The sequence below is a fragment of the Somniosus microcephalus genome, chromosome 3, assembly GCF_052327205.1.
Source record: "Somniosus microcephalus isolate GS21.2 chromosome 3, FLI_Smic_1.0, whole genome shotgun sequence".
In the NCBI taxonomy this organism is placed as follows: Eukaryota; Metazoa; Chordata; class Chondrichthyes; order Squaliformes; family Somniosidae; genus Somniosus; species Somniosus microcephalus.
The window spans coordinates 311,817,860-311,836,762 of NC_140989.1; the positions used below are offsets into that span (position 1 = coordinate 311,817,860).

Genomic DNA, 18,903 nt, shown 5'->3' on the forward strand with positions numbered 1-18,903 from the left:
AGAGCATTCTGTTACGTATTGTGTGTTCTCCTCCCACCTGTGGTGGCGCTGTCACAGGAGATAATGGTTGGGTATTCTCTCGGTTAAGTTTAGCTCTCTTTGTTCGGAACTTTCCAGAACTTCCTTTCCTTCCAATAAAGCACTTCATGTTTGAATCTCTGAGTTCTGAGTCCTAAATTGTGTCTAGGTAGAAAGGTATCGACACAACAAGTGGCAACGAGGAGCAGATGAATCTGCATACGTTACGGGTGCAGTGAGTAAACAGAAAATTTAATTTGAAACGTGAGATGGCTACTATATTAGGAAACATCGGTGATTTTGATGAAAATGTGGAGCAATGGAGCGCATATACGGAACGTTTTGACTATTTTGTATTGGCGAATGCGGTGGCAAATGAAAAGGTCGTGCCTACCTTTTTGAGTGTAATCAGGCCGAAGACTTTCAATTTACTTCGCAGCCTCGTGCAGCCAGATAAGCCAGGAACGAAAACATATAAGCAACTAGTGGAAATTCTTGGAGCACATTTTTCACCAAAACCTCTGGTTATTGCTGAGAGATTTAGATTTCACAAACGGAATCAAGAGGAGGGGGAATCAGTGACGATGTTTATTGCTGCTTTAAAAAGGTTGTCGGAACACTGCCAGTTCAAGGAGGTGCTGAATGACACCATTAGAGACAGACTTGTGTGTGGTCTGCAAAATGCAGCCACGCTGAAGCGCCTTCTTACTGAGGACAACCTTACTCTTGAAAAGGCCATTGAAGTTAGTGTCTCCATGGAGATGGCGGAAAAGGAGGCTCACCAGTTGAGTTCAACAGGGAGAGTTCACAAGGTGTCGTCTGAGCCTAAAGGTGTGCGGAACGGCACATGTTACCGTTGTGGGAAAATGGGCCATCGCGCTAATGACTGCTGGTGTACGGAGCTGGAATGCCGAAATTGTGGCAAAAAGGGTCACATTGAATGCGCCTGTAGAGGTAAAAAAAGAACAGACAGAGCTGGGAAGCATGGAAGCAAAATGTCTGTATTTGGACAAGAGAGGAAAAAGAGTGTTCATTCAGTGCAGTATGATGGAACAAGCAAAACAGAGGGGAGCGACACCTCTGAGGAGGAAGAGGTGCACATACTGACGGTTGCAGGTGGTTCAAATGGCTACTGGGTGTCACCACTGGTGGAGGGACAATCAGTGCGGATGGAGGTGGACACAGGCACGCCTGTGTCCCTTGTTTCAGACACTGTCTACAACAAAATGCTAAAGCATCTTACCCTTCAGCCAACAAACATTGTGCTAAAGACGTATACCGGCGAACCTGTGGCCATGAGAGGCGTCATTGAGGTGACAGTTAAATTGAACGGACAGACTGCAAAACTGCCACTATATGTGGTAAAGGGAAATTACCCATCGCTATTGGGACGTGCGTGGCTAGAGAAAATCACGCTGGACTGGCCTGCAGTCCGCATGATGTCAAAAGGGGAGCCAGGTCTGACTGCAGTGTTAAACAAACATGCAGAACTCTTCAATGGGGAACTTGGGAGCATGAAAAAGATCAGCGTGAGACTGGACATTAAACCTGACAGCAAGCCAAAGTTTCACAAAGCCCGACCTGTACCCTATGCAATTAGGCCAAAAGCTGAGGCTAACTTGGAGGCCTTAGTCGAGAATGGAGTCCTGGAGCCTGTGAGCATGAGCAAATGGGCCACACCCATTGTTCCTGTCCTGAAAAAGGATGGATCTGTTCGAATCTGCGGGGATTTTAAAGTGACTATTAACCCGGTGCTGTCTGCGGAACAGTACCCTCTTCCCCTCATTGATGATCTTTTTACGTGCCTGGCCGGAGGGCAAAAGTTCAGCAAAATAGACTTATGCCAGGCTTATTTACAAATGCATGTCGATGACAAATCAAAGGAGCTGCTGACAATTATAACAAACAAGGGGCTATACAGGTACTGCCGCCTTCCGTTTGGAATTACGTCGGCCCCTGCTCTATTCCAAAGGGCAATGGATCAGATTTTGAGTGGACTGCCAGGAGTCCAGTGCTACCTGGACGACATCCTTGTCACTGGGACAAATGAGGAGGATCATCTTCTGAACTTGGAAGCGACACTACAACGACTGAAAGAGTACGGACTCAGAGTTTGTAAAGACAAATGTGAATTCTTTCAGTCTTCAGTTGAGTACCTGGGGCATGTGATTGACGCTACTGGCCTGCATAAGGCGCCACCAAAGGTCAAGGCGATCGTGGAGGCCCCAGCACCCCAGAATGTGAGCCAGTTACGTTCATTTCTGGGGCTACTTAACTACTATGGGAAGTTTATTCCAGACTTGGCAACATTGCTGAAGCCGTTACATCATTTGCTATGTCAAGGCAAAACATGGAAATCGACTGAACTGTGCAACGAAGCTTTCGCCCAAGCAAAGAAAGCATTGCTGAATTCGGAGGCCCTGACACACTTCGACCCAAAGCTACCCGTGCAGCTAGCATGTGATGCATCACCATATGGTGTGGGAGCAGTCATATCCCACATCATGCCTTCAGGTGAAGAGAAACCTATCGCCTTCGCATCACGCACCTTGAACAAGGCCGAGAGTAACTATGCGCAGATCGAGCGCGAGGCCTTGGGAATCATTTTTGGAATTCGAAAATTTCATCAGTACCTGTTTGGGAGAAGGTTCACACTCCTGACAGACCACCGTCCATTGACTTCAATCTTCGGGCCCCACACCGGAATTCCGTCTCTCGCTGCAAGCAGGATGCAAAGGTGGGCTTTACTGTTGTCAGGACACACATACGACATCAAATATCGCAAATCAGACTTGCACGGCAACGCAGACGGTCTCTCGAGGCTACCCTTGCCTGTTACTCCCCCAGAGCCTCGTCAGATAGACATCTTCTACTTTAGACAAGTGGCGGGAGCACCTGTCACTGCAGTTCAGGTGCGAAGGTACACCCGCAACGATCCAGTCCTGCCTGAGGTAATGGACGATGTCATTCGAGGGAGAGCGATAGGAGATTCTCCTAGTTTGAAACCTTACGTTTCAAAAAGAAATTAGCTCTCCGTCCAGGCAGGTTGTCTTCTTTGGGGACGCCGTGTCATCATTCCGCCACCTCTGAGGGAACCTATACTGCAACAACTTCATACAGGCCACAGTGGGATGGTTCGGATGAAGGAAATGGCAAGAAGCTACTTCTGGTGGCCAGGTCTCGATGGGAATATTGAGGAGAAAGCCAAAACATGTTCCCCATGTCAAAGGGTCCGGAATGTTCCACAGCTGGCAACCCTACACCCCTGGGATTGGCCTGCAGACGTGTGGCAGCGAGTACATGTGGACTTCGCCGGTCCTTTCGAAGGGAAGATGTTTATGGTGGTTGTGGACGCTCGTAGCAAGTGGCCGGAGGTCGCTGTGATGAGGTCTACCACGGCAGAGAAAACAATTGAGAAACTTGGTGAGATGTTCAGCCGTTATGGCTCACCGGAACAACTCTTAAGTGACAATGGTCCACAATTTGTATCACACGAGTTTGCAACCTTCCTGCATGTGAATGGTGTCCAACACATCAGGTCTGCGCCCTATCATCCCTCTACTAACGGCTAGGCAGAAAGGTTCGTGCAAACTTTGAAGCACGCCTTGAAGGCATCGCAAGGTCAAGGCTCAATCCACCAACGTCTGAACAGCTTCCTGTTGTCCTACAGGAACGAGCCACATGCCACAACCAAAACTTCCCCCGCTTCGCTCATGATGAAGAGGCAGTTGCGGACAAGTTTTGACTTACTCAAACCTCCAAGGGCAGAGCAGGTTGTCCATCGTCAACAACAAGCTCAAGTTGAAAAGCGAGAGAAAAGAGCCAAGGAGAGACGGTTTCATCCGGGAGAGCACGTCCTAGCTCGAAACTACAACACTGGACCGAAATGGGTTCCTGCTACGGTAATCGCGCAGACGGGCCCTGTGTCTTACACGGTTGAGACTGCTGAGGACGTTGTCTGGAGAAGACACACAGATCAACTGTTGCTAGAAGCAGAGACAGCCACAGAGGCTCCAATGGCTGGTTGGCCTGAACTGTTTACGGATGATACCGCAAACCAGCATCCTTTGCCACAGTGCTCTTCTCCAACACAGGAAGTCAAAGAGACTGTTCCACCTGTGCAAACTCCTGACTTTCAACTGACACAGGCACCTTCTCCATCCAGGCCTGTGTCAATGCCTACTGCTGTGGAAGCCAGCGATGACCGCCGGTATCCTGTCAGAGAGCGGCGGCCTCCAAGACGCTTGGATCTGTAGGCTTAGTGACTTACCCACAAGACTGGGGCAGAATAAACCCCAGGGTAAAGTCAGGTTTTGAGGCAGTCTACCTCTACCCTAGGTTAGTTGAGTGTATTGAAAGTAACTTACCTATTGAGGAATAATGTGGACCTTCCATTTAAGAGGGGAGGAAATGTTATGTATTGTGTGTTCTCCTCCCACCTGTGGTGGCGCTGTCACAGGAGATAAATGGTTGGGTATTCTCTCGGTTAAGTTTAGCTCTCTTTGTTCGGAACTTTCCAGAACTTCCTTTCCTTCCCATAAAGCACTTCATGTTTGAATCTGAGTTCTGAGTCCTAAATTGTGTCTCGGTAGAAAGGTACCGACACAACACATTCAGATTCTGTTGTCCTTTAACATTGAACCTTCTTAAAAGTTTGAGTATGCCTGCCTGCCTGACGGTGGGTTCAGAGTCATGCTGGTAATTTGCTGGGGGAGAGAGAAGTTATGTCACGCCATCATCCAACTGTTCTATTTAATCTGACATAACACTAAAGTAGTGTCTTAACATTATTTGGATGTGTCGCTGTAAAGGTAGAATGGCCAAATTCTAATAGGATTCAGCTGCTCTGTATGAGGATTTCATACCAAATTTATACTTCAATAGGTGTGAATGTGGTGCAAAAATTGTAATGTAATGTTAGCATTAGTTGAAGCATTCAAAAGAGAATTGGATAATTCAGCCAGAATTATTAGGTGTACAAGTTAACAGTTTACTCCATCAATGACCTCTCGAGTGAAGAAAGCAAAACCATATAATTTGGTACATCAAAGCCAAAATGCTCATCAGGTGCTCTCCTCACAGACTCTTGCAATACTGCTTTGTAACTTGCATTTATATTGCACCTTTAACTTAGAAAAAGCATCCCAAGCCAATTCACAGAGGTGTATGTAATAAATTTACACTGAGCCAAAGAAAGAGATATTGGGAGGGGGAGCATCTTTAAAGAGTAGAGGGAGGTGGAGAGAGAAGGGGGCTGTAGGGAGGGAATTCCAGAGCATAGGGCCCAGATGGCTGAAAGCACAGCCCCCAATATAGAGACAAAGGTAGGGGTGGAAATGCACAAGAGACCAGAGTGGGAGAAATGCAGAGTTGGAGGAGGTTACAGAGATTGGTGGGGGTGGGGGCGAGGCTATGGTGGGATTTAAACATCAGGTTGAGAATTTTTAAGTGAGGCATTGAGGGTCTGGAAGCCAATGCAGGTCAACAAGAACAAGAATGATGAGTAAGCCAGCCTTGATGTGGGATAAGATACATGCAGCAGAGTTTTAGATGAGCTAAAGTTTACGGAAGGTGCAGAATGAGAGGCCGCCTAGGAGAGCATTGGTGTAAGCGAGTCTGGTGATAACGAATGATGTTATGAAGGTGAAAGTATGTGGTTTTTGTGATGGAGATGATATGGAGTTGGAAGCTTGGCTCGAGGTTGAATAGAACACAGAAGAACATAAGAATTAGGATCAGGAGTAGGCCATACGGGATCAGGAGTAGGCCATACGGTCCCTCGAACCTGCTCCGCCATTCAATAAGATCATGGCTGATCTCTCCCGCCCGATCTCCATATCCCTTGATTCCCCTAGAGTCCAAAAATCTATCTATCTCAGCCTTGAATATACTCTGAGGTTGCAAACAGTCTGTTTGAGCCTGAGACAGTGGTCAGGCCAGGTAAGGGAATGGAGTGAGGTTTTGGCAAATATTTACTGCTTGGAGTAACATGGCTTTACCAACATGGTACACCACACTTGTCCAATCTTTCATTTTAAAGTTTCAAAAAACTCCCTGTCGAGAAGTGTGAATTTTCCCTGATTAGTGTCATCATTTCTGCTTGTGATTTGCTTGGATTGATGATCATGCACAACATATGTAGTATCGTGTACCAGATATTAATTAATTATCACCAATAGGAGTATTAACATAGCACGTAAGTAACCTCTATTTTTTGCATTGTATATCAATGCTAATCCAATATTGTGACCATTGCGTTGTCAGGCTAATCAGGTTTTAAGCTCTCCCTTCCCCTTCGCCCAACCTTCACCAACTGCAGTAGTGCCTCAAGGGTTTTCATTCAATTTTGGGAATACAAAAGTATTTTAAATTGAGATTCTTTTTTGCAGACCATTTCTTATATGTACTGGTGGTCACATATTTATTTGATCACATTCATCACATAGACTGAGAGTTATTCTTTGGAGAGACTCTTTAATATGCAAATATAATATGCTGAAGCAGGTCTTAAATGTTTCACTTAATTAAAATGTAGATAGGCAAGTGCAGTCCTTTCCTTCATCTGTAGAGTCTTAAATACTATGAACTGTGAACATACCCTGCAATTTTCTGAGATGTTTTTCACAGACCCTGACTGAGTGTATATTTACATCTATTTCATGAAGCTATTGGACGTTTTGAGTGTAGTGTTTTTGAGGAGTACATTAATACATTCAGATTTTCTTGGCATGGTTGGGCCTGCATTGAGTACAATGTGGGATTACGGATTGAGGTAATTTGTTGTTGCTTACTGGGATCACCTAGATTTGGGAACCGGGGGGCTGCCTATTAGTAATCAAGTTGGTTGGGATTGTTGTCACATTCCTGTAAAAAGATGGGACACTGTGGTGGGGGTGGGGGGAGAGGGATGGCCATAAGTGAGTCTCCAAAAACATGCCCCAAGCTGCTTGATATATGTGGCTGAAGCAGATACGGGACACATTAATCAGAATGTGATTTTTTTTTTTAATGATCGACATCGATTGTTCTAATTGATGCTTCACACATGCTTCAGCCATGTTTGTTGTGGGCAGCTCTCCTAAAGCAAACGTATGGCTTAATGCTTCTTTAAAATAAAGGATTAAAATTCTGTAAAACTTGTCTTGGACTATCAATAGGACCCTGACGAAATGCTTAATGATATTTTATTCATTTCTGGGATGTGGGCTCGCTGGCAATGCTGGAATTTATTGCCCATCCCTAGTTTCCCGGAGAAGGTGCTGGTGGACCTTCTTAATACAACTAAGTGGCTTAATAGGCCATTTCAGATAGGGTCGCCAACCCTCCAGGATTGTCCTGGAGACTCCAGGAATTAAAAATTGATCTCCAGGACACTGCTTCCAGGAGAAAATTTATTGGAGCATTAAAATTAAAATTATTTTCATTTACTTTGAACACTTTCATTTAGTAGTTATAAAAATATTGGCGATGGGGTGAAAGAAGGCTGTTTGACTGTTAAGCATCCAATCAGGAAAAGGGGAGTCTGTTCGCTTTTCAATTGGATGGGAAGGCAATGTGCTGTGAATGGCTGTGTTGAGCGACCAATGGTGAGCGTGGGGGATGGGTGGTTGGAGCTGGGAGGGTCGTGTGAGGATACCTCCAGGATTATGTCCAATCAGAGTTGGCAACTCTAACTTCAGAGGGCAGTTAAGAGTCAACAAAGTTGGTATAGGCCAGACTGGGTAAGGAGGCAGGTTTCCTTCACTAAAGAACATTAGTGAACCAGTTGGGCATTTGTGACAATCCAACAGCTTCATGGTCACTTTTACTGGTACCAGTTGTTTATTTCCAGATTTTTAAAATCTGGAAATAATCAGTCCAGGCGTCTCCATTAATAGTCAAGTAATATGCCTACTACACTATTGTCCCCTGAATCAACATTTTATTCATATTTCTTACACCAGTAGCATCAAATACTTTTCGAATCACTCAGATGTCAATCTTATTTTTAGAAGAAAATTAATTACATTTCTATTGAACTTTTAATTATGACCCAAAAATTCACTAATTAAAAATCTTATTCCATAGATGAAGATAATACATCTTAAATTTGTCATAACTGTATTTTTTTCTGCGATATTCATTTGAGACTTTATTTTAGGTGACACTTTTACTGAATGTATGTAAATTAGATAGAGGAAACATGAACTGCAGAGTGCCTGGGGTTGCTGCAGTCAGGTGTTCATCCTATGTACGACCGTTTCATTTATCTCTGATCCTCTGCATTCATTCTATCCTCTGTGCTATGATAGAGTGGATCATTTTATTGGATTGTGCAATGACGGGATTAATTTGAAAATAGCTGATGGAATACAGCACCTCAATAGTTTGTGAAAATTTACAAAATGTAATAATTACAATCTAGACCATGTATATGTGATTATAAAAGGCTAATTAATTTCCTGCAAAAAAACACACTTCAGTTATCCTAGATTGTGGCAGAACATTCTAATGTTGGTGAGAAATAAGTTCCAGTAATGGAAATCAGACAATTAGGTTTTTCAGCAATTAAATGATCTTGTTCCACACGTACCCCTTTTGAGCCAATCATGGCGAGGTGAAATAAGTGTTCAAATGTGGTGTGTTTGCTTTTTTAAAACCTCGTCAAGCTAAATTTTGACTTTCCCCTATTCAATCAAGATATACATTATGATATCATGGTGCTAGATACCATATTCAAACCAGCAGCTATAGGAATTGTAAATTATTATTTTAAACCATGATTTTTAAATACTGAACAATGTAAGTTGTGATTACTCATTTATGGTCTTTGTAAGTGGAGTTTCAGTTCAAATATCTTTCCTGTCACTTCCACTTTTAATTTCAGTTTTAAGCAAACAAAGCATTTTTAGGGAACTTTTTTCTCATGATCTAGGCCTGAGGAATCAAAAGTGGAGGAAATTTTTTTTCTCTCTCCCAGTACACTGTGCCCAGTGTTTCCTTCAACCAATGTCGGGCGAAGCATAACCTGTTAAATACCGGATATAGTTCTCTTCCCTATTCCAATATTGTAGTAAACGTGACATGATTAATACTTTCATTAAAGTTTTTACTTGAAGGTCTCAACATCTCTCAAAAGCCTGAGCTTGAACTCCGTATTCTACCCTCTCTTCCTATCGTGTCCCTCAAGGAGGCTTTGTTTACTTTCAAAATTTAACTTTTGTTTTTTAAAAAAAAGAAATCGAATTGGAATGAGGAAAGACACTGTCAGTCTTTCTCTATCTCTGTCTCTTTAGTGTTCGCAATTAGAATCTCTGCCACACAGCTGTAAATGATTAACATTAAAAAAAATATGAATTTTGCCCAAATAAATCTTAGGAGTAGGAGTAGACCATTCGGCCCTTCGAGCCTGCTCCACCATTCAATTAACTCATGGCTGATCTTCTACCTTAACTCCAAATTTCCGGACTATCCCCATATCCCTTGGTTCCTTTAGTATCCAACAATCTATCGATCTCTGTCTTGAATATATTCAACGACTGGGTATCCACAGCCCTCTGGGTAGATAATTCCAAATTTTCACAACCCTTTGAGTGAAGAAATTTCTCATCATCTCAGTCCTAAATGGCCGACCCCTGATTCTGAGACTGTGACCCCTAGTTCTACACTCTCCAGCCAAGGGAAACATCCTCTCAGCATCTACCCTGTCAAGCCACTTTTTATATGTTTCAGTGATGTCACCTCTCATTCTTCTATAGGTCTAGTCTACTCAACCTCTCCTCATAGGACAATCCCCCCATCCCAGGAATCAGTCTAGTGAACCTTTGTTGCACCCCCTCTAAGGCAAGTATATCCTTCCTTAGGTATGACAGAATGTATGACTTCAAAATTGCAACTGAATGACATCTGCATGCCCTGGCCCAATGATCCCGTGCCCTCTTAACCTGAAGACACTTAGTCTGACTCCCTTGTACAATGCCCATACAATGCCATTGGAAATCTACTAGTATAAAAAAAATTATAATTTGATCCTTTAATCTGTTCATTTAAAAATCAGCTTTAAGTGGAGTTTCAATTTAATAACTACCATGGTTTGCTTTGAGTCACATTTAAATTGTATTAGTTCATGCCCCATTGTGTTGCTTGCTAGCTGAAAGTGTGAGCTTTCTGAAAGATGCAGCCGCTGAAAATAGTTTTATCTTTGGATACAAAATGTAAGAACATCCATGTTGGTCATTAATAATGCAATGAAAGTCAAGCTCATGACATTCCATTTTCATGAATAGATTAAATGATAAATATTTTATATTGGAGCTTAAAAGGTTGTTCTGTTTAACCTTGTGTGACTAATCTGCTTTTATTGTTATCTCTTTCCTTTTCCCATACTTTGTTCTCAGGGTTGTACACAATGCTCCAAGTGGGGCAGGGGGAAATGGGATGTGATCTGTTCCCAGTACCATTTTGTCAAAATGTACAGATTAATTGCTTGATTTCTGCTCTGCACTTCTACATATATGCAATTTGGGTAATATGGACAAAACTATGTTCATTCAATCTGTGGTATGGTGCATTGGAGTTCCAATATGAATTGAATTTGGGGGTCTCTACTCTGCTCAAGCAATGTGCCTTAGCTTCAACTGCTGCTGGTGGACTTTCGAATGCTGTGTGAAATGTTTCTGTTTTCCACACTAGTCATATAGTTTCTGAGTGAGATTGTCAATTAGTGCTAAATTAGAAGCACTTTGACATAGGATTCTTACAACCAGCAAACAGAAGAATTTAATCCCATCTGCCTGGACTGGATTCAAACCCGGACCCTAGAGAGCTTGAGGAGTCTTATTAAAGAATGAAAGAAGCGCGTTTCAGGTCCTTGGGATGTCTTAAAGTGCTTCACGGTCATTGAAGTATTTTTGAATGGCAGTCACTGTTCTAATATAGGCAAACATGGCAGCCAATTTGCGCACACAAGGTGCCACTAAGTGTCAGCTGTGGCTCAGGTGGTAGCACCCTCTCCTCTCAGTCGGAAGGGTGTGGGTTCAAGCCCCACTCCAGAGACTTGAGCACAAAAATCTAGGCTGACACTCCAGTGCAGTTCTGAGGGAGTGCTGCACTGTCGGAGGTGCTGTCTTTTGGATGAGACCTTAAAGCGAGACCCCGTCTGCTCTCTCAGGTGGACGTAAATGATCCCATTGCACTATTTTGAAGAACAGCAGGGTAGTTAGCTCCGGTGTCCTGGCCAATATTTATCCCTCAATCAGCATCACTAAAAATAGATTATCTGGTCATCATCACATTGCTGTTTGTGGGTGCTTGCTGTGCGCAAGTTGGCTGCCGCGTTTTCTACATTACAACCGTACTTCATTGGCTGTAAAACACTTTGGGACGTCTGGTGGTCGTGAAAGGCGCTATATAAATGCAAGTCTTTCTTTCATTGAGAAATTACAAGATTATTTTAGCAATATTGTTTGAGGGATAAATGTGACCAGGACACGAGAAGAACTCCCAAGCTCCTCTTCAGATAGTGTCATGGAACCTTTTACACCCATCTGAGAGGGCAGACAGGGTCTCAGTTTGACATCTCACCGAAAGATGGCACCTCTTACAATGCAGCACTCCCTCAGTACTTCACTGAAGTGGTAGCCTAGGTTCAAGTCTCTGAAGTGGGGCTTGAACTCACAACCTACAAATGACAATTGATGCTAGATCAATTGTTCTTTTTAAATTGGAGATTGATAGCTTTTTGTTAACCAAGGGTATTAAGGGATATGGGCCAAAGGTGGGCATATGGATATGATAGCAAAATACTGCAAATGCTGGAAATCCGAAATAACAACAGAAAACGCTGGAAAAACTCAGCAGGCCAGGGCAGCATCCGTGGAGAGAGAAACAGAGTTAACGCTTCAAGTCGATGACCTTTCGTCAGAACTGAGAAAGAGCAGGAAAAGGAATAGATTGTGAAGCAAGTTAGGGGCTGGGAAAAGGGGGAGGGGGATGAAAGAACAAAAGGGAAGGTCAGTGATAGGATAGAAAGCAGGAGAGATTAAGAGACATTGAGAGACATTAAGAGATATTCAAGGCAAGAGGAGGTGGTAATAGGACAGGTTAAGGAACAAAGGATGGCTCTAGATGAAGTGTGAATTACGCTGGCAGAATGAAGGACAGCTGCCATATGGGAGGGAAGAAAAAAGGCCAAACAAAGGTGTGGATAAAAAAAATAATAAAAAATGTATATATATGCGATAGGGGCCGAGGTTATGATCTGAAATTGTTGAACTCTATGTTGAGTCCAGAGGGCTGTAGAGTGCCTAATCAAAAGATGGAGTTAGGTCACAGATCAGCCATGATCTCCTTGAATGGTGGAACAGGCTCGAGGGGCTGAATGGCTGACACCTGTTCCTGTTTTCCTATGTACCTTCTGACTCCGTGGTGAGCTACGGCTGACATCAAAAAGGTACATTATGTCCATGTTCTTTGCCATTGAAATCTTGTCCCAGAATGTGACCTGTCTCAGTTTAGTCATCTGCCTCGGCTGGTATTCAAGCAGTGTTGCTCTCATCCTTGTCGGAAGGACCATGAGCAGCTACAAAATTACTTGATGTAACTCGTTTTTGGTTAAGGGCAACTGTTTGTTTCCATTCCCCTAAAGATGAGAAGGGTAATAAGGATAAAGATGTTAAGTTTTCTTTCAGAGGCTCGTTAACAGCCCTTATGGCATACTGTTCAAGGTATTCTTCAGTAAATCTTATTTTTTGAATTTAACACCAAGATTGCTTTCCAGTTTGGGCTTCAGGCCCAGATAAAATCTGGTGAGGCAAAGATACCATGGTGGATCTCGGAGGTTTTTATTAATTCATTCTTGGGATATAGGAGCTGCTAGAAAGGCCAATATTTATTGCCCATCCCTAGTTTCCCTTGAGTAGGTGGTGGTGAGCTGCAGCCTTGAACCGCTGCAGTCCGTGTGGTGAAGGTACTGTTAGGGAGGGAGTTCCAGGATTTTGACCCAGCGACAATGAAACCATGGCGATGATGGAATGGTGATATATGTCCAAGTCAGGATAGTGTGCGACTTGAAGGGGAACCTGGAGGTGCCGGTCCTGTGTGACAGCTTTGTATTGGATGGTGTTGAGCTTCTTGAGAGTTGTTGCAGATGCCCTCATCCAGGCAAGTAGAGGTTGTTGTAGCAGTCCATCTGCAAACTTTAGTTTGTCTCCTTTTATGTGCAGTCTGCAGCAACGTTATCTGGGAAGTTTGTTCCAGCTAGTAGAGTAGCAACCAGATGAGATTGCCTCTATATTGTATCTCTGATTAGGAGCTAATGAATCAACGTCCTGCTGACTTGCAAGTGATAGTCCAGGTCCAGACTAAGTACAGCAAGCACTCTAGGAAGGAGTGATTTGGGGCAATAGATTATATTATAAAGGATTGTACAGATGCAATTAGACTCTTACCAGACATCCTGGGTGAAAAATAAAAACTGAAAATCTTTTGAAATACGCAACATGCCCAAATAACACCTGAAAAGAGATTAAATGTTTCCGGAAGAGACCCTTTGTTCTGACACAGGATCTGAACCTGAAGCATTAATTTTTTTTCCTTTTATCAGATGCAAATGGGCCTGCTGTGTATTTCTACCATTTTTTAGTTTTTATTTCAGATTTTCAACTTTTTCTTTATATTTCAACTCTTGGCCAAATTTGTGTAGAAGCTGCCAGGATATTTATCCAATTCTAGACTTCAGGACTGTAAATTAATGTACATTTTTTAATGTAGTAGTGGATCTCCCTTGGCATTACTCATGGGAAATCAGAGTATGTAGTCTCTTGCTTACCTGTGCTGTTTTTGTGTTAATTCTTCTGTGTGTCTAGCTTGACCTCTGGTTTGCTGTGTCTTTGTTCTGCTCTGCTTCTTGCTGCCTATTGTTTGCTTGGTGTATTTGTCTGCCCTCGTGTGTTTGTGTCATTTTCTTCTTTTGTTTATTCTCTTGCCTTTCAAACCTGACCTGGTGGATGGTGTGACGGGGAAGGGGCTGCTGAGGTGAACAGGCTGCACTTTCTGGTTGTACCAGGAAAACAATGTGAAGTGGTGGAGTTCTAATTATCTTGCCCATGTCTGCTTCCAGAGCCCATAACCCTTGCCATCTCCTGCTGTTCACTCCTCTACTGCTCACTTGTCGTGACATTTCTCCCACATTGCTCCTCCTAACCCCTATTTTGCATCCCCCTAATATCCCCATCAGTCCTGCAATGTTCCCCTCAGCCCCAACATCCCTTCTCTCTGACTACTTAACATGTCACCCACACCTAACATGTCATCCACACCTATTGTGTTACCTCTTTCCCCTATTGCTTGTTTTTTTTTATTCGTTCATGGGATGTGGGCATCACTGGCAAGGCCAGCATTTATTGCCCGTCCCTAATTGCCCTTGAGAAGGTAGTGGTGAGCCACCAGTCGCTGAAAGTAAGCATGCAGGTGCAGCAGGCGGTTAAGAAGGCAAATGGTATGTTGGCCTTCGTAGCGAGAGGATTCGAGTACAGGAGCAAGGATGTCTTGCTGCAGCTGTACAGGGCCTTGGTGAGACCACACCTTGAGTATTGTGTGTAGTTTTGGTCGCCTTATCTGAGGAAGAACATTCTTGCCATGGAAGGAGTGCAGCGAAGATTCACCAGGCTGATACCTGGGATGGCAGGAATGACGTACGAGGAGAGATTGGGTCGATTGGGCTTATACTCACTGGAGTTTAGAAGAATGAGAGGGGATCTCATTGAAACATAAAATTCTAACAGGACTAGACAGACTGGATGCTGGAAGGATGTTCCCGATGGTCAGGGAGTCCAGAACCAGGGGTCACAGTCTAAGGATAAGGGGTAAGCCATTTAGGACAGAGATGAGGAGGAATTTCTTCACCCAGAGAGTGGTGAACCTGTGGAATTCTCTACCACAGAAGGCAGTAGAGGCCAATTCATTAAATATATTCAAGAAGGAGTTGGATATATTTCTTAAGGCTAAAGTGATCAAGGGATATGGAGAGAAGGCAGGAACAGGGTACTGAATTTGGATGATCAGCCATGATCTCATTGAATGGCGGAGCAGGCTCGAGGGGCTGAATGGCCTACTCCTGCTCCTATCTTCTATGTTTCTTGAACTGCTGCAGTCCGTGTGGTGAAGGTACTCCCACAGTGTTGTTAGGTAGGGAGTTCCAGGATTTTGACCCAGCGATGATGAAGGAGCGGCGATATACTTCAAAGTCAGGATGGTGTGTGACTTGGAGGGGAACTTGGAGGTGGTGGTGTTCCCATGCGCCTGCTGCTCTTGTCCTTCTAGGTGGAAGGGGTCGCGGGTTTGGGAGGTGCTGCCGAAGATGCCTTGGCAACATTACCCCACCTCCTCATCTCCATTTTTGCCCCCACATCCATCTGTGCTCCCCTCACCCCAGCATGAAAAAATATTGACAAGTAAAATCGAGGAAAAACCCAAAGATGTGTTATAAATACATAAAGAGCAAGAGGATAACTAAGTAAAGAGTAGGGCCTATTAGAGACCAAAAAGGTAACTGGTATGTGGAGGCGGAAGACATGGGTATAGTTCTTAATGAATACATTGCGTCTGTCTTCACAGAGGAGAGGAACGATGCAGACATTGTAGTTGAGGAGGAGTGTGAAATATTGGATGGGATAAACATAGTGAGAGACGAAGTATTAAAGGGTTTAGCATCTTTAAAAGTAGATAAATCGCCAGGCCCAGATGAAATGTATCCCAGACTGTTAAGAAAAGCAAGGGAGGAAATGGTAGAGGCTCTGGTCATCATTTTCCAATCCTCTCTGGCTACAGGTGTGGTACTGGAGGACTGCTAACATACCATAGTTTAAAAATGGAGAAAGGGATAGACCGAGTAATTACAGCAGTCAGCCTACCCTCGGAGGTGGGCAATTTATTGGAAAATAATTCTGAGGGACAATACTAATCGTCATTTAGAAAGGCTCGGATTAATCCAGGACAATCCACTAGGATTTGTTAAGGGAAGGTTGTGTTTGATTAACTTGATTGAATTTTTTGAGGTGGTAACAAGGAGGGTCGATGAGGATAGCACGTTTGATGTAGCCTACATGGATTTGAGCAAGGCACTTGACAAGGTCCCACATGGCAAACTGATCAGAAAAGTAAAACATAAGAACATAAGAAATAGGAGCAGGAGTAGGCCATTTGGCCCTTCGAATAAAATGCAGAGGTTGTGAACAGTCTGGTTCAGCCTGAGACTTTGGTTGGCGGGGGGAGGGAGGGGGATTGAATTGGTTGAAAGAAGTTGTGGTGATAGCTTTGGTCTTCCCAATATTTAACTGGAGGAAATTGCAGCTCATCCAATATTTGATGTCAAATGGTCTGACAACACAACATGACAGACATAGTGGAGAATTAGAGCTGAGAGTTTTCAGCATACATGTGGAGTATTCGTACCACATGGATGACCATCTTCAAGAAGAAAAGGCTCAACCACCTCTGTCTGACTTTCAATTACACCACCATTGCCAAGTACCACAATATCAATATCCTGGGAGTCACTATTGACCAGAATGGTAACTAGACTAGCCATTTAAAAAAAATTCATTGATGGATATGGGCGTCGCTGGCAATGCCAGCATTTATTGCCCATCCCTAATTGCCCTTGAGAAGGCGGTTGTGCGCTTCCTTCTTGAACTGCTGCCGTTTCAGCCATTTCAACACTGTGGCTGCAAGAGCGGAGCAGAGCTTGGGTACTCTGACAACTGGCTCGCCTCCCAAGCCCTCAATTTCTGTTCGCTAGGTACAAGGCTGAAGTCAAGTGGGATGGAATACTCTCCACTCACCTAAAGGGGTGCAGCCAGAAGAACACTCGAAGCTCAACACTATTCAGGACAAAGCACCTGCCACTGATCTCCATATCCACCCCTCCACCACTGGCACTTTGCGGCTACAGTATGTACTATCTAAAGGATGTACTACAGCAACTCGCCAAGTTTACTTGAACAGTACCTCCCAGAGCTGTGACCTTTACTATTGAGGATGAGAATAGAAGGACATCATGGAAACACCATTACGCAAGTTTCCCAACAACTTGCACACCATACTGCCTTGGGGACACGTCGCCATTTCTTTATGGTCGTTGTGTCATTATCCTGGAATTCCCTACCTAACCCCATCATGGGATCACCATCAGTGCAAGGACTGCAGCAGTTCAAGGGGAAGACCCACCACCACCTTCTCATAGCAACTATGGCTGCGCCATAAGTGTGACCTTGCCTGTATCGCTCACGTCCTGAGAACAATTTTTTTTCAAAGCAGCTTCCAGTAGAGGAGTCTGAACAGTTTTAGCTTATTTCTGTGTAACACAGTGTAATGGATGAGGGGAAGACCAATACTTGGGGTGCAGCCTACAGAACCAATTCTGTGAGCACACTTTATTGGCCGGCGTGGTTCCCCACCGGGCGCATGGACGCTAAGGATCAATCTTTTATATGTTCATTGATTTTATGAATCGAGAGTCCCCAAATCCTGACCTTGCAGATATGGTACAGCACTGCCCTCGGTGTGTGAAGGAAGAAGAGTACAACAGTGGCTTCACTTCAAAAGTGCTTCATTAGACGTGAAGCACTTTAAGGCATCCTGAGGTTGTGAAAGGTGTTATGTAAATGCAATTCCTTCCTCCCTTCACCTCATTCATGCTCTTGTCAGTTCCAAGCTTGATTTCTTCAATGCCCACTTCCATTGCCTCTCGAGCTGTACCATACATAAACTCCAACTCATCCAGACCTCTGTCACTCCAGTCCTTACTGCCACTGCTCCCCCCCCCCCCCCTCCAAACAGTAAAACACCTCGGGATATGTGAAAGTTGCTGCAAAAGCAAGAGTTTGTTAATTAGTTACACTGTGTAATTGAAAGATTTGCTGATATTTTGGAGAAAAACAAGATATTTTGGAGAAAGGCCAAGATCAGATCAGCCATGATCTCATTGAATGGCGGAGCAGGCTCGAGGGGCCGAATGGCCTACTCCTGTTCCTACTTTTTTTGTTAATGTAAGCAAAAAAACTGCAGATGCCAGAAACCTGAAACAAAGGCTGGAAATGCTGGATGCACAAGTCCGGCAGCAGGTGTGGAGAAAACATTTGAGGTGCGGACCCTTCAAAATTCCTCCGTTAATCCAAAATGTTAACTTGTCTGTTGTCTCCAAACATGCTGACTGACTTGCTGAGTGTTTGCTGCATTTTCTGTTGTTGTTTCAATAATATAAGATTTATTTTACATCAAATGTTAACTTAGAATTTCTGTGATGTATGTATTTTATCATTGCAGTAAAGATGAAATTGAATGATATCCCCTTATATAATAATAGACTGAATTAAGCCATTTTTTATCAGACTTGAAACTGCTATTTAGCATAAAAAACAAATCAGCAGGTCAGTATTTCTGAAACTGTATATTGTGTCTAGACTGATCACAATTGGATGTCTGCCAAGAGCACATTGAAAATGTAAAAAAAATGTGATTTATTAATAGTGTGGATTTCTGGCTTTGTTGGGGAAATTTTCAGTTTGATTCTTTTTATAGTATTTGAATGCAAAAATATTTATGCATAACTGCAGCAGTACTGATCAAATTGACTGCCTATCTTTTCTTCAGAGATAATATTTGAAATGTACTGATCATTCTCTTGTGTACTGGTTAGAAATGTTTATGTGAAACCTGTAATGGACATGCTACTGCTGAATTATTTTAGCTTTACTGATGAATTATTTATTTTACACATTTCCCATGTATAAAAAGAGATACATGCATGTTAAGAAGACGTTTTGAATTTTCAATGAAATCTCTTGGGAAGGCTTGCTGCACGTGAATCTGGTGTTCTGCAGTGTTTGGTATCTCCCTCTACCTTTC

General features: G+C 43.4%; 1 protein-coding gene across 5 annotated transcripts in view; it reads left to right on the forward strand.

Annotated features, from left to right (window-relative positions):
• Positions 1-18,903, forward strand: part of osbpl9 (oxysterol binding protein-like 9) — a 232,894-nt gene that overhangs the window by 41,138 nt on the left and 172,853 nt on the right. The window lies entirely within an intron of this gene.